At 43.9% G+C, this 24,321-nt stretch overlaps 1 protein-coding gene across 4 annotated transcripts in view; it reads right to left on the reverse strand.

Moving 5' to 3' along the window:
* Positions 1-24,321, reverse strand: part of sema6cb (semaphorin 6Cb) — a 170,878-nt gene that overhangs the window by 90,641 nt on the left and 55,916 nt on the right. For all 4 annotated transcript variants that reach the window (XM_030393763.1, XM_030393762.1, XM_030393760.1 and 1 more), the window contains one exon: positions 9,983-10,187. The gene's annotated coding sequence lies outside the window, so the exon portion shown is untranslated. The remainder of the gene's footprint in view (positions 1-9,982; positions 10,188-24,321) is intronic.

The raw sequence follows: 24,321 nt of genomic DNA on the forward strand, positions 1-24,321 counted from the left end.
GCCGTGTCCAAACAACATCTTTCAAGTTTTTCAGTTTCACCATTTCCTGTATTATTTTGTGTCACCTCTGTGATTACCTGCCCCGCCCTAATGTATTACACCTGTGTCTCATTCCCTCCTGCCCCCCATATGTATAAGTTCTTTGTCTCGCCTTCCCTCTTTCGACTTTCTTATCAGATTTTTTTGCCGTCTCCTCACTAATCTCCTGCGTATCGAACTATCTGTGCATTAAAAGATGGTAAAGACATCTGGCCTCATTGCTATTTCGATAATATTCTGATTAAAAGTGCAGCCTTCAATAACATCTCATTAAATTACTTAACTTAATAAGCTGTGTGTTTGTCACAGTTATCATAAATCTTTACTTCCTTATTTGCTACTAACCTCAACTGAACTCACAGCCAGATCACAACAATCATTTCAGACTCTCTGCAAAGCTCTTATGCAGCTGTTGCCGTTGTGTTCTCGGCTGAACTGTGGCTGCCAGGAGGTTAGTGACATGAGGAGTCTACAGGAAAAAATAACAGGCTCACCTGCTGCACAAACACTGTGAAAATATACTTTTAACCTACATCAGTGTCTGACTGACATGACAGAGCATGAGGACAGTAAGTGTGTGATAGCAAAAAGATACATGTAACCAGGAAACGTATTCCTTTATCCACCGGCGCTACGTGACAGTATGTCATGTCAAATTTTCTAAATGATTCCTTTCAACAGCAGAGGGGATGAAGGAAGAGGGAGCCGGCTGCCCTGCCTGCCTGCGTCAGAGGCTGCAACAGTCGTCTGGACGTCTGGCCCAATCAATACCCAGAGACAAGCATCTGCCGGGGTTCTCCTGTTACTGTACCTCCGTCCTCAAAGCCTCCTCAGACTGTTCTGCAGACAGCCGTGTGCTGCTGGCTCATATCGGTGGCTGGGCTTATCGCGTAACAACACAGGAAATGTGATGCCACGTAGGGCAGCCGCTGACACTTTAATTTGTCACTGGTGATAGGGTTTGTCAAACTATTCCTGGAGTTCTTCAGCCACCTGGCCTTATTTGCTCACTTGGTTGACGACTCCTCAGCCCTCTTGAGGGATCCTGTCACGATGACCTTGATGCTCAAATCGCTGCATATTTTTGCATTACGTACGAGTCTCTGTGGTGTCCAGTACTTTGTTATTCTTCAATTCAAGACTGTGTTGTGCTGGGTACTGCGGAGTCTGTGTGAGAGCTATAAAAAGTTATCCTCCTTCAATAATTGACAGCTTCACTCGCCTCAAGAAGAACAGCGATGAGACTGTTCAGAGAGCTGTAAAAATTTAGCGAGATAAAAATCACACAAAAGTCAAACTGAGACGGAGATACAAGCTATCGGGTGAATCTTCATAGATTGGAGAGACAGAATACTAAAGAGAAGAAGGTAAATAGAGAGATAGGTGGTGAGAAACGGTTGTGTGGAGTTTGTTTGTGTGGGGGGAGCGTCTGGGGTATTAACAGGACTTCTTCGACTTTAAAGTTTTTCAGAGAAGTCTGCAGATTCTAATTTAAGATAAAACACAAAATCAGTGCTGCATCCAAAAAGGGACAATGATGGGGTGTGCAGGTTAGCACCAAGAGAATACATTTGCATTATTTTTGAAGCTTTAATGCTTACAAGTAAATATTTACTGTGTTTTCTTTTTACAGTGCCACAGTTTGTTCCATTTGTTTGTTTTTGATTAAGACATCCATCAGCAGAGGAGATGAAATCCCGGTCAGGACTGACGTGTCTTTTGTTATATCTGGAGCAAAATCAAAGTTTACTCGGAGCTGAACTCTGGTCCTGAGCGTTATTGCACAACAGCACGTCTGAATCAAAACACAGCTGATATAAAAGAATAAGAATAGTGCTGAATATCGTCCAAGAAGCAACAATAAGAAACTTTTGTACCACATGTTAAATTTGAGTTGTGCAGTGTTGCCCTGAAATAACTCCTCTGAAAAGCTTCTGGCAGGACGTGACAGAGAACATTTTGCAACTTATCGTTTTTAATGTTTGCTCACCGAGCTGTTTGACAAAGTATCGCGGAGCACACCCAAGACCTCATAAACACTGTTCAACGTACACTGTTGAACCGTGTGAATGTTTTTCCTGGTGCCTTGAATTTTGTTCAACTTTGTGGCCTGTGGTCTGGCTGCCGTCCAGAATCAAAACAAATGTGTTTTTAAACGGACTGCAGAAGAAATCCATATTCACTTTCAGCTGGAATAAAGGAAACTGAAAGACTTTGAGGAGAAAATATAAATAACATTTACAACCAGGCCGGGGCACAGAGAAAAGACGGCTGGTTTATTGGATCAGGAGCCGAGATATTAACAACTAATAAACAGTACACTGCCTCGCTAATCTGTAAACTTGTAAGGACACGAACTTTGTATAATTTGCCCCAACGTCAAAGAACAACTCAACCCAAACTGGATGTTATCTTATTATTTATCATTGATGAAGTAGATGTGACAGTATTTTCATGCCAGTTACCTCTTAGCAACTGCAGAAGTACTCAATTCATCTTTCTCTACGTTAAAGGGATATTTCGGTGTAAATTTAATCCATGGTCTAAATCACCGTGAAACAAGTTAGCAGACCGCTAATTTATGGAGTTTTTTCAACCTCAGAAACGACCGCACGACAACAATACACTGCAGTAAATGGATCCAAATATAAACCGCCACCAAAAAGCCACAAATAATGCTCAGAACAGCACCAAACTTCAGCAACAGTACAAATAGGGTCTCAGCACATAGTCCGGGGCATCTAACCTCCGCTAGCTTAGCTGGATTTCTACTGGAAAGCTGACTAAATTTACCACTCTTCTGCAGCAGCTTCCTGTTGACGGGAAGTCCCGACGAGTCGATTACCGAGTGCAGTAGAGTTCCGCGGCTCATGGATGAAAATGAACCGTACTAGATGTCATCATTACTCCCGTCTACACTGGATATTAAACCATCCAATCCTTATGTGGTGGGGACAAAATCCACAGTCCTTGTTGATGCGAAAATGGTGAACCTTTCCTTTAACAACTGCTGTTATTCACAAATGAGGCGTTTCTCTGGAGGAGGAATGAGCCGGATTCACTTTAATCTGTGTGATTTTCATTTCCTCGCTACTGTCTCAGTGATTTGGAGCTGCAGATGTCTTCTCTCTGGGCTTAAGCCCCTTCGGCCATATGCTCTCGCCGCCCCGGACCACGACACAAAGGGTTTTTAATCAGTCTTCTCGATGACGGAGCACATTCTGTCATTAAAAGACAGAAGGCTTTGCGGTTTGCTCGAGCCTCTCTCCTTCCAAGTCTTTTAGCTGCAGCTCGGCCGGAGATGCGCCACATCTTCTGCCGCCTAGCAGGAGAGTTGGAAGTTCACCACTGTGAGGCTTTCTGGATCCTGATACTCTCCACAACACCATTTTCTCACTTGTTTGGATAAAGAGTGCATTTAGAAGACACACAGCCTGATGTCTATCATTTGGCGAGATTCTCTCCTCTGGTGCACTCAAATTGTTTGTGGATAAAACCTGCTGCAGATAAATCTAACTCACTGGAAAACAAGAAACTGCAGCTGGAGCCTGCGACTGGTTTAAACTACAGTGGGAAACGGGGATAATGTGATGTTACAAATGTTTTTGTCCGTTGATTTGCATTGCAATCTTAAGCTATTGTGTGAGAGGAAGAACATCCAGGAGTCTGCCTTCTCTTTGGCACAAAAAAAGAAAAAGAAATTACAATATGACTTCAGCGAGCACGTGCAGCGAGTCAGAGTCAGTGCAAACAGCCAAAAGCTAAAAAAAAAATAAGAGATCCTATTCCATCTCAAGCATCCATTCTGGATCCCAGCCAACTGTCCAAATAGATCAATATCACAGTGCACAGGAGTTATCTGAAGGGTGAAGCTGACAGAACTTTAATGGGCAAATATACGAACTTTATTATAATTGAATTAATTTGAGTTCTGCCCTAAAAGTAAACATTATTCAATAGCGTAGCGCATTAGCATAAATTAAGCCTAATTTGAGACTAGCTCCAAAATAAGATTCACTATTTTTTGACCTTTACGTGTTGTGTAAGACACAAATGTATTAAACTGCTGACCCTGCGCTCTCATTTGAATCGTAATTATAAACAGCCTTGAGTCGGCTTTGGAGGGCTCCCTGACTTTCACCTAAACTTCAAGTGGTCCCGTCCTCATTATCCAAATTTGCTAAACGTTTCAAACCTGAGCGCGGGGATGAATTTGCTTAACATCCACGGCACCTGACTCCAGGTCCTGACACAGATGTTTAGCCTGAGAGTGATGTGCAGCCGTGTTTGCTGACGCTGTAGAAGCTGTTTTGCTCTTTTCAGAGGGATTTCTTTCCCATTACAGCGAGATGATTTATTTAAACTTGGCTGCGGATTTGTTTTTGCACTCCATGTTTCTGGGAGCTTTTTTGTTTCTCGATGAATATGGAAAATGTAAACACTGGTGGTGGTTATGGGGAGCGAGGCCTGCAGATTGTTTGCGCTGACAGTGAAAGAGCTGTTATCACAAACGGAGGGCTGTTTTTCTCCTCGCAGCTTGCCGTCTCTGCTCGAGCGCTGACACGCGGTTGCGTTTGTGTGTGTTCTTGTAACACACTGGCTCCCGTCCAGCGTCTCGGAGGGTCGAATAGCGTGCGGACATCTCATAAAACACTGCGTGCTGTGTGGGGTTTGTTACGCTTCTTTTTCGCTAAGCAGGCTGGTTTAACTAAGCCCCGGGAAGTTGCATCACTTCAGCTTTCCCACGTGAGGTTAATTAGCCGCTGATAAACATTAAAAGTCAGCATAAAGTTTCTTTTGAAGTTTGAATATGAGTCTGAAAGGCATGTTTCAGAGGAAGGTCGATGTGGTTCTCCCTGTAGTTATAAACCTCATCAGATCACTGTTGAACACCAGCTCAAATGGTGATCAATACCCAAAATGATTCTTTTCACTGAGAGGAAAAAAAATCATGAAACCATTTGAGAACTTTGCTCTTGTGTTTTCTCAGTTTTCTCCGTGTACCTTTTTATCTTTCCTCCGGCACCCCGAGGAGCATCACGACTCCCACACAGATGACTCTGCAGATGCCTGTTAGAAAGGCAGGGAATACATCACATCTGCTGATCAATATCCCCTGCTTAGGGCTCGCGGGTTTCGCTGAATATTAAGCACCGTGGGAAAGTTATCCTGTCACGTTCCAGGTGAGCAGAGCTAAAGCCCGCAATTATCCCACCCACCCGCCCACAGAGCCGACGCAGGTTTTCTTAATGAAACGAGAATCGGATCCATTAGCAAACCAGCTTCATTCAAGAAACCTGCATTTCTATGGTGAACTACATTCGCAGCCATGATTTACCTGCTTCCCTCTGCTTCTGGTGATGAACAGAAGCTATCATGGCTCACAAGACTTGTATTAAAAGTCAAGATACTACACATCAGCAACTGTGTTGCGGATTCCAAGAGATATTAACGCATACTATTGATTGTCTTGGCTGAACCTTGGATTATTAAATCACAGTTTAGATGCTCAGTTATACTCCGGTTCATTATTTTACCAATGCGAGGCAGCTAGATTTGCAAGATCATGAGATCATGCAAGCTTGCAAACCCATCTTACTGTGTTTTTCGAACGGGAACGAGTGTTGAACCGATCGGCTTCCTGTGAGGAACTACTGGCAGCTCTGGGTGTGATGGCGGTTATTTTATTTTTTTAGATTGAGAGATGCCTCCTCAGCGCTCCCCTACGGAAGTTAGTTTGTGATAGATGTCCACAGAGAGTTCATCCAATCATCTGTCCAGTATTTTCTGTGCCTGCCCTTTACCAAACTGCAGATACTTTCCGCGTGGTTTTGAGGAACAAGCTAGCTAACTACCTTCCTGGTAAGCAGTGAAAGCTGGTTATACTGGGAGATGGTGGAGCGGCCATGAATACATCTTTCATTTGTATATCCACAAATCTTTATATGGAACTTAAATTTTAATCCATCTTTAGAGTTGACGACTTAATTAAAAATTCAGGGCTTCAGGTGATGACTTGCAAAAATTCAGTGTAGAAGCGTCACACACTGATGAAATGTCCCTGTGGGGAAACTAAAAATTGTGAAATATATGACCCTGATGTGCAGTTATCCATTTAACAACCTGGCGGTGCATTCTGCCAAAAGGTCAAGAGTTCCAACGTGACACATCCTTGATTCTCACATTTTAAGAAGATTCAACTCCTCATTTTTTGATTTTTACATTCCTGTGAGTTCTCTGTTTCAGCCCCACATGATTTCAGCTGTATTTTTTAAAATTCCTGCCCGATGCAGCTGCAAAGAAAAACCCCAGTTGGGGAATATTTTCACATCCCTGGGACACATCCTAATGAGCAATGCCAGTCCTGTCAGACAAACTGTGATCTTACCAGAAGTCATATTGCAACGAAAAAAAACACCCATGGGGATTGTAGTCAAACTGTAGCAAAGCCTCATGGGTAAACATTGCTAAGACAGCAGCCCTGTAAATAGAACAGCCTGCTGACATGTACAGTACATCAGTGGCGGTGCGTCCCTCTGCAGTAGGCGGTGTTGTGGCTCCCACCAGCCTACCATTAGTCTGAGCGCCGTCTCTCTGTCAAATCCCTCAGCATCTTCTCGCCTCTCCGAGCGGAGCCGAGCGCAGAGCCTCTGACAGTCAGCAAACACCTCGGCTGCACACATCATCGATACTAATGGGGATGGAAGGATGGTGTAGGGTGGCATTGTGTGTCAGAGTTCACTGGGGTGTTTGTGCATATGGGGGTAAACCAAAGTCAGGATTACACGAAGCGGAGTGTGTGTGTGTGTGTGTGTGTGTGTGTGGTCGCTCTGCGGCACGGGTATCAATTCATGTCGCTGCAGCAAATGGCATGACAACCAGTCTCCTCCCCATCACCATCTGCCTCCTCTGTGCCAATTTGTCACAGCACATCCAAGTGTGGCCATGCCCTCATTTAACATTGAGCGGGAGCATGACTCGAGGAAGAACAGAAAGAAGACAAAAAGGAAAGAAGGAGAATATAAGGGCACTGACAAAGACTGTAGCCCTCGGGGGGAACGGTGAGGGAGGTCAACAGGAGTTTATCAGAGGGCAAATACGAGACATATACACAGGGGGGGCATCCTGCTGACTCCGCTGGCTCAGGAACAAACCACATACCTACAGCACCCGGGGGTTTAAATCTGCACCAGGACTTTTTGTCACATGTCTCCTCTACCTGCCAAAATTTCTCACCGGCTTTTTATGCACAACCAGAAATCTAAAAACAAAAAAAATTTATAAAATAAATAAAAAAAAAGGGGCGACAGCTGCACTCTCAGTGTGGCACAGATTTAGAGGAATGTTTCCTTAATTTGGTAGCTGAAAAGACAGGTGCTAAAACTAGTTTCCTGTAGAGAGGTGGCGGGGTGTGGAGCCGGTGTAGGGAAAATAAAAAAAAAAAAAAAATAAACCATGGAAAATTTTAGAAGGGAAAGAAATTTCAGTGACTATCCACTCAAACCAATGATGTTAGAAGGTTGTTATAAGCGTTATAGCATTCTCCTGAACAAAAAAAAAAATGGCGCAATAATACTCTGGCACCCACTTCAGACTTTAAGCTTCACAGAAACAGAGAGATTTTGATTTAAAAAAGGGTGTATAGCATCTTTTTTTTTAAATCTATTTGGGATCTGGAGACTTGTATAAGCTGTATGGAGTCATTTGAGTAGATAACAGCTGAATCTTCCATTCTTGGGTGAACTGTTCCTTTAACTCCTAAGAATGCCGCTAATCACATCATGTAGGTTTGAGTTTCATTCCGTAAAAGTTGCACGAACTCAAACAGAGGGCAGCTTTTACTAAGAGCCGTTCTGATGTCGTGGTTCGGTACACAAAGATCTTTTTTTTTTCTCTCTGGCTGTAAAGCATGTGGGCCAGGAGCAAATGTTCATGCATCCAAAATATGCATCAAACTATGCTTCAGTCATAGTGGGAAGGACACAGAGCCTGCATTGTCGAGCGCGTGGGTGACAAGACACGAAAGCAATGCCACTCACAGTCTCCCTCTGCCTCCGTCTCTCCCTCTCTCACACAGTTTTGGCACGATAATACCTCTATTCAACTGAGCGGTCTGATCATGTTTCACGCCTGTGCACCCGCATTGACTGCCGTTCTGTCCCATTTCACCCCCTTTGATACGTCTTTCTGTCATCAATAATGACAGGCAGAAAATGGCTGTCCACAGCGGGGCCCTCGTGCCACCGCGATGCCAGCGATGCAGTTCAACACCTCACGCCTATACAACCCGATCGTCTTAACCAAACCATCGTGTATTGTTTCCCCGCTGTCAGCAGAGAGCGATGCAAAGTGGTGGGCTTCCATTCACTTTGACTGACGCACAATACTCCACAATGGCCCCCGTGTTGCACGTGTGCACGGCCGGCCAAAAGAGGGATCACAGCACAATGGTGCCGCTTTTCAAAGTGGGCATGAATAAAGAGATAGCCCAACGTGAGCATTTGTACTGTCAAACCGCTGCTCGGGGGGACAATGGCGCTGCTAGCTGTGGAAACACAATGTGGTTTTTGTTACATTAAGTATGTCTACTTGTTTATCTGTCTACCTGGGCGAGTGAGGCAGAGCTGTGATTGAAAGCTCTCAGGAGTATTTTTTTTTGCCACTTTGGAAAAAAACACTTCAAAATCATGACCTGCTCCGGCTTATACAATCAGGTATGGGGATAACAGGGGAAGGCCATCAACGGGCAGACAGCTTTTCTCTCCATATCTGAGACCAGTTTGAGGCTTACCGGCTGTGAACTTCAAATCAATACAAAAAAAAATAACACAGTAGTTTCTTAAAAAAATGGCTATAACAGATATTTTAGCATTATCACCTGAATCTGCAGCATTAAAGTGAGTTTCAGCTCAGTGTTTATCTGTCCACTGTTTTGTTTTACTCTCATCATCGCTCTCATGGTGTCGTTCTTGGTCGCAGCAGGCAGCTGTTTTCTGTGGAAAAAGCTCTAAAAAGCCAACTGTGCACTATGTGTTCAGCAGCAAACAGCACAGAGACGCAGTTAGAAAACTGGCTGGTGAACACAGCGGAGCATTTAGCAGCTAATAGGGTCGGATATTTCCCTCGGGAGTTGGTAGAGACCAAAATTAGAGCTTGGATTAAACTGTGCGCTCGGAAGTTTTCCATATAAACTAAGAAGTTGAGGATACTGTGTGTCAGCAGTGTGTTCATTTGTCAATTTGTTTCCGTTTCCCCCAACTGGCCAGAAATAATCTGCTATTTCAGACTTAAACTGAAACATGAAACCCACAAATCTGAGTATGTAAGAAAACAGCTTTAATTAACAATTCATGTTCTGTTTTCAATAGTGTAATTAAGACGAGCTGGCATGAATATGAAATGATGCATTTTTAGAAGTGATTAAAAAGGATCCAGACAATAAAATTTGATTAAAAAAACGTATTCTGTTTCTTACAGGCTCAACTTCTTGCTTTCGGTGATGTGGGCTGACATGAACACACTTGTCTGAGCTCTTGTCTTTAAGCAGAGCTCGTTGGTTTCTACCAACACTCATTATCTGTGTTTTCAGCTCTTATTAAAGGACATATTGATCACATCTTTACATCACACATCTACAGAGCTTGTAGAATACCTCAGATAAAAGGTTATCTAACCCTTACTTACCCTTAAAAAACAATATAATGATTGTGAATTAATGATTTAACCTTGTTGGTATCATGTGGTGTCTGTGTTACATCATCTTGTTTGTTTTCTCAGGGAATATATAGAATATTCTTTGAGTTTAATTGATCTTTGTTCATGGAGATACTGTATTGATCCCTGATTGTGGAGCCTTTGTGGTGTTTGTGCTGTTACTGAAACCACAATGAGGTCAAAACAGCAAACAAATACAACAGCTCAAAGTTTAGGAATCATAACTTACAGACAGGTTATTCACGTCCAATGATCCACCAATCCACTGATCTTTAGCCCCTCCTACTTTTCTCAGGAAGCGACCTCGACAAGGCGGGTCCGGGGAGGTTGGGTTTCTGAAGATGAAGGAGTTGTCTTTTGGTCGGTGGGGGGTCAGGGGTTGAAACCCCCTTTTGAGGCTCTTCCTCTAAGAAAACTCGGTCTTCAAAAACTTCCTGTGAGAACAAACACAGAGAGAAAAAAACATGAGAATAGACGACAACAACAACACGCGAGGAACAGCTGCACTTGCGAACACACTGCTGAAAATCCTTCGAGGTTTGTGTCTTTTTATTTTTTATTTTTGGCTTAAATGAGGCCACCGACCCGCAGAGCCTCGATGGAGAGGGGGGGGGGGGGGTCTATGTCCTCTCGGTGAAATCTCCTCAGTCACTCCGCTGTCATAACATCACGGCTAACACAAGCAGAGAGGCCGTAAACAGAGCCAGATGTTGCGGGTTCAGAGACCACAGCAAGATGCCAGAAAGAGCTTTTCTTTCTCCATATCATCCAAACACTACACAGCTATTTACTTTTGTTATCATATGCTTTGTGTATTAGATGTTTGTCTTTGATGCGACTCTTATATGATTAAAGTTTGTTTGCTGAAACATATATATGAAAAAACATGGAATCAAAGTGAGTGTTCGAGTCTCTACGGACAACAAATATAGACGAGCCACGAGTTCATGTGGAAACATTCGCCCACACGCTTTGTGTAAATACCTGTATACAAAGTGTCAGCGATCCAAACGCACCATGTGGTTTTTTTAACATGCCCACGCATATGGTAAACTGCGTGGGCACTCCTTCCAAAACTTGTTTTCATAACCAACAATATGAAGGAAACATTGTGTGAAGAAGCTGAGGGCCTAAAGGAAGACAAAGCTCGGGAAAAAGAAAGAGCGTGAGAGCCGGAGTGGTGGAAAGCTTTGAGTGACGTGCCGTCTTTTTATTTCTTAACTATCTTAACCTACAACTTCGTCGACAGCTGTTGTGGTTTCTCAGCATCACACATTTTTATAAATGCTTGTTTTCTTACAGGCTCCTCAGCTCCCTCATCGCTCACCACGTGGTAACTTTTTTCCCCCACACAATATTGTTATCCTTTTTAAAAACTTTCTTCGTTCGCCCCGCGGTTCGCTCTCGAGAGACTCGCTCACGTGGCTCTGCAGGGGTTTACACCGCCGCTGCTCTGTCGTTAGCTCACCTCACCGACTGTCATCCTTAAAACCACCAGCCTCCCCACAGAAAGAAAAAAACACAATCAACACAGAGGAGAATTCATGACAGATGGAATTTGGTGTAAATCCATTCCTGCAAGTTCAGCAACCTACACACACACACACACACACACACACACACACACACACACACACACACACACACACACACACACACACACACACACACACACACACACACACACACACACACACACACACACACACACACACACACAGGTTGTCTCCGATGACCACTGGTGACTAATGGCATGTGGTGGTCCATGGATTTTCTGGAACCCAGCTTACCTCCTACACAGACTTTTGTTCAGCTACACTACACCCTCATGGCACACAAATGAGGAGGGGAGGGATGGGGGTCGTGACCACAGAGCCATTCCTCACATCCTATTGCCATGGCTAAAGCATGTCCAGCCCGCTGACTCACCCACGCAGCGCGGCAGATGAGCTGCATTGCTTTCCCAATCCCTTCCTGAATGAAGCAGCTGACTGCAGCTGCCGTGAGCTCAACACCGCTGCCGACTCCCATCGCGGCTTCGTAAAAGCCACAGAAGGCCTGTAAACACTTAACAACCCCGGCCCTCTGCAAATTAAGCAGAGCGGTGTGACAGCCTTGGCGCGCTGGCTCGCGGTGACTGAACCTGTGTGGTGCAAAAATCGGGGGGGGGCGGCACTTAAGTCAGAACGCGAGGTTGGTTAATGGAAAGGTTGCGGCCGCCGCGCCAAATGACACAAAGTCTTAGTCATGGGAAGTGGCTTTGTGGAGCAAAAGGCGGTGATGTCAACGCTGAAAACATATTTAAAGATTACTAGGCTCCATTACACACAACTTCTGACCACTTACTTCCACTTTTCCACACATTGGCCACATTGTGGACGGGCCGCAGCTGTTCTTGTCAAAAATCATCATCATCATCAGAAGGACTGGCAGATAAGGTCGAAATCAATATCAACCTGTTAATTAGAATGTTCTTTAACACAACCGGCTAACGGACAGGTGAAGAATGGATGAAAATCGAGTGTGTTGGGTCACCAGAACCACATTAATGCTTCTTTGGAGAGAGGAAAACTATTTTCCCAAAACACAATTCTTAATTTGTTGTTTTGAAGATGACAGTGGAGCATGTGGTCTAACATTTAGCCGTAGAGTTCTGACCGATCCAGTCCAACACTGGTATCGGGGTTCTATCCCATAGATCCAATATCCCCCTGGTGCCAACACTGGTGGAGCAGCTGTGTTTATCCTGGGGTACTGTAACAGTCACACATTGGACTATGTTCTGCAATCATTTCAAGCCACAGTCCTTCAGCACCCCACAATGGTTGGAGGACACTCACGGGCCAGCACAAACTGGGACATCTTAGACGAGGACTTGGATAATGGGGTCAATTTCTGCATAAACACCTCAATACCAGACAAACTGGACCGCTCATTAAGTAAAACAGAGCCTGAAAGAGAAGCATAAAGCTTTCAGACTGGATGTGAACTCAGAACCGTGGCACTTGTATACATTATTTCATGCAGAAAAAAACAACCAATCAATCAAATACCTCCATGAAGAGGCATCTCAATTAGTTATGTTTTTTAATTTAGCGTTTTCCTTTATGTTGTGGCCGTACATGAAGGGCCGTGACTAACAGCTATTATCAGAATTGATTTATTCGCCGATTATTTTCCTCGAGTTAAAATTTGCAAACTGTTCAATAAAATGTCAGAAAGTGATGAAAAATGACCCTCACAGTTTCCTTAAGCCTCAAGTGACATCTTCAAATTGCTTCTTTTTTTTTTTTTTAATCCAGCCAACACATCCGAAACCCCAGAGATTCAATTCACAGCAACGCCTCACAGCTGCACTCTGAATTTGCGATTGTCTGTCCACTGACTAATCGATCGCTCAATCAAACTCATCTTAAACATGCTAAATAATCAAAGCGACGTCATGTAAAACAGACTGAATAATGAATTAAAGGTCTGACAAAACCCTTCACACATAAAACATCTTTTTGGACACGTGCTCTTATTATGAATAGATTCATCTGAACGTTGATGCCGAGTCATTCTCTTCACATTTTCTCTCAAAGACAACAACATGTAGGCTGGATAAGCAACATGATTAACAGCAGCTGGCACAGAGGTTCGATGGATTAGTGTTAGCAGATTCACTTAGCGAGGACACAGGAGGGCCCTGTGTCTGTCTGCTCGATGTGGAGAGTGAAAACCAACCAAGAGCAAAGAGGTTTTGTTGTTGGTTCAGTTGTTTTTCTTCCCCCCACGCCTGCCACAGACGAGGTTCCAATATCGATTTTAGCGAATGAGATCAGCTGGTGGGATTGTTATCAAGCGCTGTAACTTCAGCTGCCGGGGCTATTAGACGGGGTGCTCATATAACGCATGGGAGATGAAGGATGACGTTGCCGTGATTATTTCATTGCCACGCTGCGATTATTGTGCCCCGGCTTTAGTGGCGTCCTATAATTTCTAATCTAATTTTCTCGAAATAGTCCCACAGAGAGGCCCCCTTATCCTGCCATAATAGTTTTGAGGTGAGCCCCATTAACCAAATGAGCTTTTCGGAGCACAACATTCCTATTAACACCACTCATACAATCCCTCATCTCCTTCAACATGCACCGGGGGCCTCCCTGCAGACCCCATGCACCACCAAGCCAACCTCTCACTTTTAGGATTTTTGCTTCTATTCTACCTCCCCTGAGCTATTTTGGCGAAATCCTTCCCTTACCAAAGTTAAACTAAAGCCCCCTAAACAGATTCATCCCACACAGACTGACACCCCACATTCCCATCTCTACTCCCACCACTCTGGATATTTCCCCGTAGGCCGTGCAGTGCTCACTGGGTTGTGGTAGTGATCAATGGCCCCTGGCTGCGGGCGTCAGGGGGGCCCTGGGCTCCAGGAATGGAGGTATTAATAATGCAAGGTCCAGAGCTGTCATATCCTCCATTAGCACAGAGGAGGCGGGAGGCCCAACGGCTGATTGATTACTAATTAGATTAATTGCCGTCTTTTAAAGAAGGAGGAGAATGTAATAGACTTGCGGCCTGACAAGTGCGAGGGTAGAGCAGCCTGGCCCGGCTGAAAAATATCCGCCGAGACTGTTTAGAAAAGGACTTTTCAGATTAGGAATGTATGTTTCTCCTCTGAGATGATTGTACAATTCAGGGAAGAATAGCCGGAGTCTGTGTAATAAACAAGAATTCAATCAAAGTCCAACTGGCCTCCTATAACGTTAAACATGTCTAATAAATTGCTCAATTCTCTGCCGGCCTATTTTCACAATGCACCAGAAACGAGCTCAGCTGCGCTGACCGCACTGCTAACGGAAGACGACACTGCTGTTATTCCCCCGTTTTCATTTGAGACAATTTCCCCCCCTTCCATTCCCATATTTGTGTCTTGTTAGCCATCGCTATCTGGAAAACACGACATGATAAGGCCCAGTACTCTCCAGCTTTCGTGTAATGTGGGTAATGATAGTGCTGCTGAACACAGCCATTTGCTCGGGGTGCAGAGGTGTGGGGGGAGATTGACTTCCACTTAATCGCCCCGCTGTCCTTTGGAGATAAAACTAATAAAACACACATCACAGCGGTGGCATTTGAAGTCTGAGGGGGCTAAACTGTAAATGCTAAAGCTGCTAAATGAATCTGCAAATATATTCATCAACATGTTCCCATAGAATGTTTTTGGTGTCAGACTTTAAATGTTTAATACAGTAATTATTGTTCTTGCTGCAGCAGGCTGAAATCAGTTTTCCGATAATACAGACTGATACTTGCATTTAATTAAAAGCTAATCACTGGCCTCTTAGCGTCTCTGTATAACCTCCAACATGACAAATGTGATGCACTTTTGTTTGAGGACATATTTATTGCGGAATTGATCTCGACTAAATTGGCCGTCTGCGGGAAGATGCTGCACTTATTTTCAATTATCCTTGATTTTCATTAAACATAAGTGTCTTACAGTCAAAAGTGTTTGGGGGGGAATTTTCCATCCTGATATAAAAACCTTTGGAAAAAACATTCACGACTTTATGACAACTAGCATGAGGCTTAAAAATCAAAACCATTTATCAACATCACTGCTGCACTTAATTCTGAAATCACGTCTCTATTCCCAACAAGTGGCGAGGCAGGCGTGCACATATGAGTTTCTGACTACGAGACTAATTGGCACATTGGTATGGCCACACTCATTACGTACTCCCACACTCAACATAAATAGCCTCACACTTCTGTGGGGATAATGCCTTCCAAATAGGGAGCTGCATTATTTGTCTCAGCCTGCCTCTGCACCAGTAGACCATGGCAGGTTGCATCCTGCTCTACTGGCTCTCAACTACCTCGAGGGAGAGCAGTCCAAGCATGCACTGGTATGTTTAGCACAGTAACTACCGTTTTTTAACTTTCTGGAGACAAATGATTTATTTCCAGGAAGCCCGTAAAAGATCCAACAGTAAAAAATGACAGGGTGAGCGCCTGTTATGCCGCATTGCAGTCTGTTGTCAATATCCATCTCTCAACTCTTGACATAATGATGTCATCAGTAACGGGGGACGGACTGCCAATTATGTGCTTCGCCAAACTTAGGGCCTGCTTTTTTGGACCCCTTATCTCATGTCATGAATCATGAGGAGACTGGTCTTTATCAGTGTCTCTGACAGTCAAATGGGTCTCTACTCTTTCTTGTCACAAATGAGTTCTTGAAGGGCTGTCAGGATGAAGTGGAATATTAGACCTATTAATTATTCTGCTCCTCCGTCCTGCTGGGAGGCATCTCTCTGAGTCACCCCCTCATTCTCTGACAAAGTTCATCTCTGTTCCAAGTCCACTGCTGCACCAACTCTCTAAAGAAGGAGTTTTGTTGGACGGCCATCACTGGAATCTGTTGGCACATCATCCCGAAGGACGACAAGCCAACACATTCATCTGTCATTCCAAAACTGTCCTGAGTTGCTGTTGGCCTTTAGATGCATCTAGGAATGTTATGAGAAACACAAAAGGGCTGGTAGGAAAGTACAATGGCCAGCTTGGCATCAACAGACCAATTCAGAAATGCGTATTAGTCTGGAAGCTCTCAGTTCGTTGTCAATTTCCAAGGGGTGTTGTCGATGGGCGCCATCCAAAATGCTTCTGGGTGCAAACTGAAAGACCTCTAACCAATCAGAGCAATGAAACTTGTGACTTGTGACAAGTTGGGACGGCACTTGGTCCATTTTCAAGCCGGAAAAAGAAGAATGGAGGGCTGGTCACAAACTTTCACAATAATTTAAAAGGTAGTAATAGAAAATCTTGACTTCTGACAGGAGTTTGTTTGACTTTCCTGAGCCTGGATAGACTTTCAGACTGGACTACAGGAGCAATACATGAGACATCAAGTCAAACCCATTCCATATTGGATCAAAGGTCATGACTGGCCTGTCGTGAAATCTGTCTCGACGGGAGGATGGCCAGAGGTCATCTCGTCGGCTCCCCAAGTTACAAAAAAGCATCGATCTTTGAGTAATCCACACAGACAAACAACAAAACCCAGTTCTTTCAATAGATATGATTGACCATCTTGAACACCTCTTCCACCTCAGCTCCCAGTGGGTTAATACTTCAAGTACTAGGTATGTTGGGATACGCTCCCAACTGAAGGTAATGCCAAATAATCAGATTTAGACTTGCATGCAGTTTGCGGCCCAGTACTTGCTGGAAGCTTTGTTTGTGGTTGATACTGTGAGGTTTGGCTTGCTGTCAAAATATAAACCTCAGCGGAACTGTCACTGAGAGACTTTCTAACTACCACAAATAAATCAGCCTTTTAGCAACAAGCCTACAGATTTGAACAAAGAGCCTGCCGGTGGTTAAGGGCCATTTAAGAACCACAAATAAAAAATGACATCAATGTATTGACGATGATCTGTTTAGGCTGTGATTACAATAAAAGGTGCAAGATCTTACTCATCAGTTCTATAGAAATTCGGAAGCGAAGGCTGAAGACTCCTCGGTCAGTCTGTCTGGGTCGTTACCTGCTTTCTCTCCTCTCCTTCCTGAAGCCCAACACCTCCTCCTACCTCCTCCTCTCAGCCCCCGTGGCTCACTGCAGTGACGACATGCTGTGCTAATTGAAAGCGACCCTGACTCGTCCTTTTTCCAAACCGCTCCGGCTGATGCCCCGTTGTTTTCCTCTCCGCCGGCGGTTGACAACTGGCCTTTCGGCTGAGGCGCTCTGCGGTGTGAACTCTGGCCTCGCTGTTTCGACCTCTCGCCCCTCTCCCTCCCTCTCTCTCCCTTTGCGAACACACATTTGGGTCCAACGCCACACGGAGTGGGAGGAAACCGCAGCCGGCACCTTTTTCTTTCCTGCAGAAACTATTCTGGTGAAAATTGTTCTAGAATAAATGGAAGCGGTCCTCAGGAGGTAAAAAAAAAAAAACTTGCTTATGGTTTTGGCTGCTTCATGCAGGTATTACTCATGCATAATATTGTTTACACATTAAAGAGAGGTCTACAATTTGAAATTCAATGAAGATGCAAACAATTCCGAGCCGTCTTCCCTTTGAACATGCTCTGCAAACTCTGAAGGACAAAAGCACGAACGCTAACCTAATAGACGAGCTACAGCTGCAGCACAGACAACACGATTAGATTCTGCTCATACCTAATTCCTTTATCAAAAAGCAGTGATATTCCACTAAAACAAAACGCTTGTACCTGCAGTGTTTCAATAGAGGTGGGCTGCTCTTATCACCCTCACTGAATAGGACTGGGGCCCATAATGTAATAGCCTAGCAGTGCGCTCATAAATCACCTGAAGAGGCTGTATGCCACATGCACTGACACTCCCAATCTGCCAGCCTGTGTCTTTATTAAAGAGCACATTATACTGAGAGGAGCCTCTTTTCCCCAGTCACCCCGCTCTAAACACCTCAACTCATATATTTATGCAAACACAAAGATACAAATACCTTCCTCTGCAGGCACAAACACATTTCTCTGATCTCTTATATACAGACTGAGTGTGTGAGTGTGTGAGTATGTGTGTGACTGCGACAAAAGGGAGACCGGCATTGTTTATATATCTTGTCACCCTCCCGCGTCACAATTACAGCAATTGTCTCCCTCCCGCTGAGAGAGACGCATCAATTTGGACGTATGAATGTCTGTTGGTATTTGATTTGCCTTGGTAAATCTCTTTAAATGTTATTGGCCACATAGTTGAGACAACAAAGCGTGTTGTTCGTTTGTGTGTGTGTGCGTGCCGTTGTTCATGTGTTGCGTTTGTTTTTCGTCTCTCCGTCCTTCCAGTAACTTTGACAGCTAAATTGGAAAGTGTCAAAAGTAAGACGTCATGCGAGCCGACAATGAAATAACAATAAAGGGGGATGAAGCGTCGCTATAGGCTCTATATGTGACAGAGAGGAAACATTCAGCCCTTCAATTTGTTCTTATCAAGACGAGGGATGTGCACGAGCACCCGAGTACTCGAATCTGACGTCAGTTTTTATCTTGCGTTTGGAGTAATTGCACATTTTCTAATATAATAAATATTAAAAATACATTGAATATCCACCCAAGAAGGGGATAAGTTGTATTTCCTCCAAAGGGGCCTTTGAGCAAGGCACTGCAAGTGTCCTTGAGAGGCTGCAGTAAAAAAAAACTTTCTAACAGCATTCATAAAGACATCAAAAATAAATGCAGCTATTTCCTTTACACTGTTTTTGTCGCTGTCCTTACAGCACACATACTTTCTACTTGTACTGAATTCATTTCTTGGCTGCTGTGCTGTTTGAGATGTGCTCTGGTTGTACGCCACACTCCTACAGGATTACAACATAAAAACCCTGCTCTCTATTACCGTATATGTGTCTCGAAAAATAAACTAAAAGTATAAAAGGTGGTGCTGCAGCTCCTCTGTATAGGAGCGCTCAGACAGATAGCTTTGTCTCTGTTGTCTTTGGAGACACAAGGTCAGTATTTACCTATGTTGCTCCTGTAGATTTAATGAAAGGTTTCTGTAATCAAGGCCTCGGAGTTACATTGCTCGACTCGCTCTACACAATGCTGCTCATCAACTTCTCTCAAGTTTTCGTCGTGCCCCTGGACAAAAAATCTGATCATTTGCTTACGATAAACACAAAGTGAGGAACGAACCTCGAAGGAATCCGAGATGTCAAGCCTCCGCCTGCTCACTGAGCTACAACACTATTTGTGCCAACTAAACGCGACTAAAAATTCTGCAGGCTTGCCACAGTGCTTCCAACCAAAATCATGCAAATCATGAACAGGGAAAAAAACACTAAATCCCTCTCTCCCACTCAGTTCTCGCAAACACAAGACATACCCGTCGGTAAACACCGGCAGCAGAAACACATCCTGCAAAAAGAAAGCCTTGCTGCTGAGAGACGGAAATGTAAACAACGCAAACTCTCAGAAAAGAACTTGTTACATTCCAGATATAAAACATTGAGGATGGGGATTTAACAAAGGCACGAGTCAGAGCTGTTCGTTGGAGGTTTTTCCTTCTCCAGACTCCCGCGGTTGTAATCGGACCAGTGGCAGCGGTCCAAGGCAATCTCTGAGGACCGTCCTCACCCACAGAGCTGCTGATGCAGATCTCTCTGGCCGTGTGCACGCCGAGGCTGAAATGTGTCCAAATTCGAAAAGTTCTTTTCCTCCGTGTCTTAGCTGAAACTGATGTTTTCTAATCAGTCCGACCTGCAAAAACGTACGCGGACAAACACCAGGCTGCATACAGATGGGATGAAAATGTGAAGTTGACGGCTGTAATTTCATATTTGCAATCAGACTTGTAAATGTTTTTTTCTTAATTGTAAAAATGTTAATTTATCTGCATGTCTGTACTATGACCAGACTGCATATGTTTATTTTCAATACACGTGTCTCTCTTAGAAAAGAGATCTCTATCTTATTGAGACTACCTGTTAAAACTAAAACAGGGTCATTAAGATAAATGGAACCAGATTGGATCTTGAGGCACGAAACTTACAGATGACAAACATACATTTGTCTACTCAAGTTTGGATATACAAAAGTTAACATGTCTATTACTCGAGCCAATTAGCTGAGACAGCTGTCGAGACAAAAACGAGTGTTGGAATGAAAGATCCGACCAGATAAAGAAAAGTAAATCAGCTCGGTTGGTGTCTGGGTCGACGTCTCAACTGAGCCAAAAACCTGAAAGGAATTCCAGTCATATTAAAATGTGAAAGGAATGTCCAGCCCGCTGCGTGAAGTTCACAACCACCACATTTTATTGAAGCCACGAGATTTAATTTAAAGTCTTTGTTCATTTAAGCCTTCTTAATGGTTTCTTGTGTGTGCCGTTGTTCTCTCAGATGTGATCAGATGTGACGACATAATTAAATAAAGTTGTTTAAATGTGGAACTCCTCCTGTTTAGAGAGTGTCCTGATCAGCAGATAGCAAAGAGCTGCTGAATTATGCAGGACTTTCGCTTATCCTTTTGTTTCGGAGTTGTTTTGCAGATGTGTTGCTTAAAACTTTCATCATAGTGAGCAGGACAGGTTTTGATACAGACTGTAATATCAAAGTGCCTCAAACCAAGCGTGATCTTTTGCTATTGTAGCTCTGCGTATGCGTGCAGTCGCTAGATAACCGCTGCAGATATGGTTTGCATACTTGACTGCAGTAGATATGATCACTGACGCAGACAAATCCAGATACGAGCAGTAATCTGGCGTGGGTCACGATGTCGGCCTGCACGACATAGAGAAACATTTCCTTTTCCTCAACCTAAACCGCCTCGGCCCCACCTGTCCCCCCGCATCACACATCCTGTCAAAAGAAAAAAAACTGGTCAGCAGAGGATGAGCGGAGAGAAAGCCGAGCTCCCGCTGCACACATTCTGTATCTTGACAATACAGATCAAACACGGACTCACAGCGGTTTGAGGCTGAGCCGCTGTTTGTTATATTGTCTGATGTGGAACGTGCGACACGCAGAAGCACGGCGAAGGAGAGCGAGGCAGACAGGTAATCCAGGATTACAGCGCCGACATGTCATTTCCATGGACGTGTTATTCCTGCTCACTCGTCTTTCGTGTGAAATGTAGGGTGCAACCCCATCTGTCTGCTCCAAACTCTCCTCTGGCACCCATCAATGGTGCGCCGTGGACCAGCATAGACGACGAGATAATGAGCTCCCGTTGCCTTGTCAACGCTGTCCCTTTTTTTCCCCCCCCTCAACGGCAGCCACACTTTCACCGCTTGCCCACAATCCTGGCGTACAGAGCTCTTCAGTAAATAAGGCATCCAGGTGGTAAATGAGATTTAATATTGTCTTAAAATCTACAAAACGTACGATCCAGCCACAGGTAGTTGGAAGAATGTCTGTAGGGGAGCTCACAGAGAGAATAAAAACATATTTCAAAAGTTAAAGTTAGCTTACAATCAGAATTCAAGAGGCTGGTGCGACTTGCGGTGCCCCATAAAGTCCTTTTATGTCTGAAGCACCGCAGACAGGCTCGTCCTGCACTTGGCCTGCCTGAGTGACTCACTGAAGTCATTTACTGCTACAAAAGGTTCTGCTAAAGTGATATTTCACTCTTCAGGAATGCTTTCAATTTTTGAGTGCTTGTTCTTAAAGTTGCCTTACAGGTCCCATATTGTAGAAAGTGAGGGTTTTTTTTTTTTTTTTTCTCCATAAAGTCTATAAAGCAGGTCGAGGTACTTTGAAAGTTTCAAAAAGCTCAGAAAATGCTCTGAATGCACACAGCCTGTATTCAGAAACTTTAAAAAAAAAGCAGTCAGGAATTGCATGACGCAAGTTTGTGCTGCCACAACTACACATTTACAGCCTGTAGCCACGACCCCAGCACGAGCGTGATTTCAAAAACAATCGCAGAACTGACGCGGAAAACACGGTGGGCGGAGCCTGCTCAGGCCTGTGACAGCTGACCAATCAGAATAGTGAGCTTTGTTGGAGGAGGGGCTTAAAGAAATGGAGCGTTAAGACAGAGGCTGAACTGAGATGATGCAGCAATGGACATTATTAGAAAAATTATAGATTTTTTGATCATAAAGGCACAAATAAAAAATACGAACCTGAAAATTACCAACATGAACTTTTGTTTTCAATCGCTTGGAAAGAGTTTTCCTCATTATTTCCTCTCCTCTTCACATCTTCCCCCCTTTTTTTTTTTTGGTGTAGCGTCTGCGTTCAATTCTTTAACAAATGTGCTGCCAATTTGGCCGGAGCTCAATCACAGAAAGGAGAGCTCCATCTTTAAAGACCATCCTGGTTGAATGAGCTTCAAACAGAAAATGTCCATCAGCCATCTGCATACATAACGCTTTTTGGTAATGACCTGAGTATACCAACTTCAAACTGTTTTATTATTATAATTCCTTTAATTAAAATGTGTGTAGAGAATTAAACTTTATGAAATCAGGTGTGGTAATCATCAATCTACCAACTGAGAACAGATATTGGAGTGAGTGACAGAGTTCTTTATGTTTCACAGACGATCAAGGCGACAATTTTCATTCATACCGTAAAACATTACAGAAATCTAAGTCTACAGACGCTCTGTAAGTTGAAGAAGGTAGTTTAAAACATTTCCCTTTGTTTATGGTGGTTTTTACAATTGCAACAAATTACAATCATCTATAATTAAAGTTAAAAGCCTGTGACTTCAGGTAACGTCGGAGGTGAAACGGCTCGTAAGCTCTAACAAAGCTGCAAACAACAGCGCTGACAGAAATAATGAATAATTACTTACTCAGTGAGTTTTTTAAAGTGTTCCACACGTGACACACATGCAAGCGTATGTTTTTATTCCATAGTTGTATCCACCTGAGTTGTTTTCTTCCTGGTTATGGTTTAAAGCTCCTCGCTCGGCCGCTCATCAACAAATGTGGCTGTTTACGAGGGAAGAGTGGGGGCAACATTCCTCACCTGCATCCTGACATTTCCTGTAGGGTGGCATTCCCTCCCCTACCTGAGTGTCACAGACCGCGGTGTCTGACACAAGAGTGTGACATTCCAACACACACACACAAACACACACACACACAAACACACACACCGTCTGCCATGACGAGGCTACTCCTTTCAGCTCAGACATCACACACTCTTCAGTATCTGTTCTGTTTACCGGCTCGATATGAATCACGCTCAGAAATGACGCCAGTTTCCTCTTCGTCTACAGCGCAGACATTAAAACTATACCAGTCGAATTCTCCCATCCAGAAGACTCCCATCTGTTTAACAAACGTATAAGAGCAGCGCCCGTCTGAACGTACTCTCCAAACAATCAGCGCCTACGTAATTCTAACCAACTGCTTCCTTAACAGAAATGTAAATTTGACAGCCAGGTTTTCTCTCTCAATATTTACGTAGCATTCATCCAGAATCGTTTCTTTTTACTCAAACGTCTTTTCTGAAGACAAGCTGCAAAATCAGACATGATTTCCAAGACATCCCTGTAAACATCCCTCGGTATATTTAGTGTTATTTTACAGTAACTGTAGAAGAAGGAGTCCTGGCACAGTGCTTGGACAAGCTAACGTTTCCCTCCCCCTCTGCCCTCTCTCCCAACAGACTCTTTATTTCTGTTTGAACGAGAAAAAAAATACAATATTTCCTTTACAAAGCAGCTGCTAAAACAAAGACACAAGAAGGAAAAACACAGCAGCCGCTGATGCCTACCAAACACATTTTCTTTCTCTGCGGAGCTCACCCTGACCTCTCACCTGGTTTTGTAAGAGAAGCACAAAAAAGCTCTTTCCCCCTCCGTCCGAGCTGAGAAAATCAGATTCCAAATCGATATGATTCCAAATTGGTACGTGTCCAGCAAGAAAGGGAGAGCTGTTCAAAGGAGAGCAGTGAGGAGAAAATGTTTAATATCAACTTTGGCTGCACGGACGCTTTAATCCGGCACATGTTCATATTAGGAGCCTTATTCCACAACACTCGGCTTCACTTTGTCCAAGTCAAACTCTGAATCATGACATCACTGTTGACAAACTGTAAACACAGGGCGGTAAATACATAATGCCAGTCGAAGCACTTATTC

This window comes from Sparus aurata, chromosome 17 (assembly GCF_900880675.1).
Source record: "Sparus aurata chromosome 17, fSpaAur1.1, whole genome shotgun sequence".
NCBI classification, from domain to species: Eukaryota; Metazoa; Chordata; class Actinopteri; order Spariformes; family Sparidae; genus Sparus; species Sparus aurata.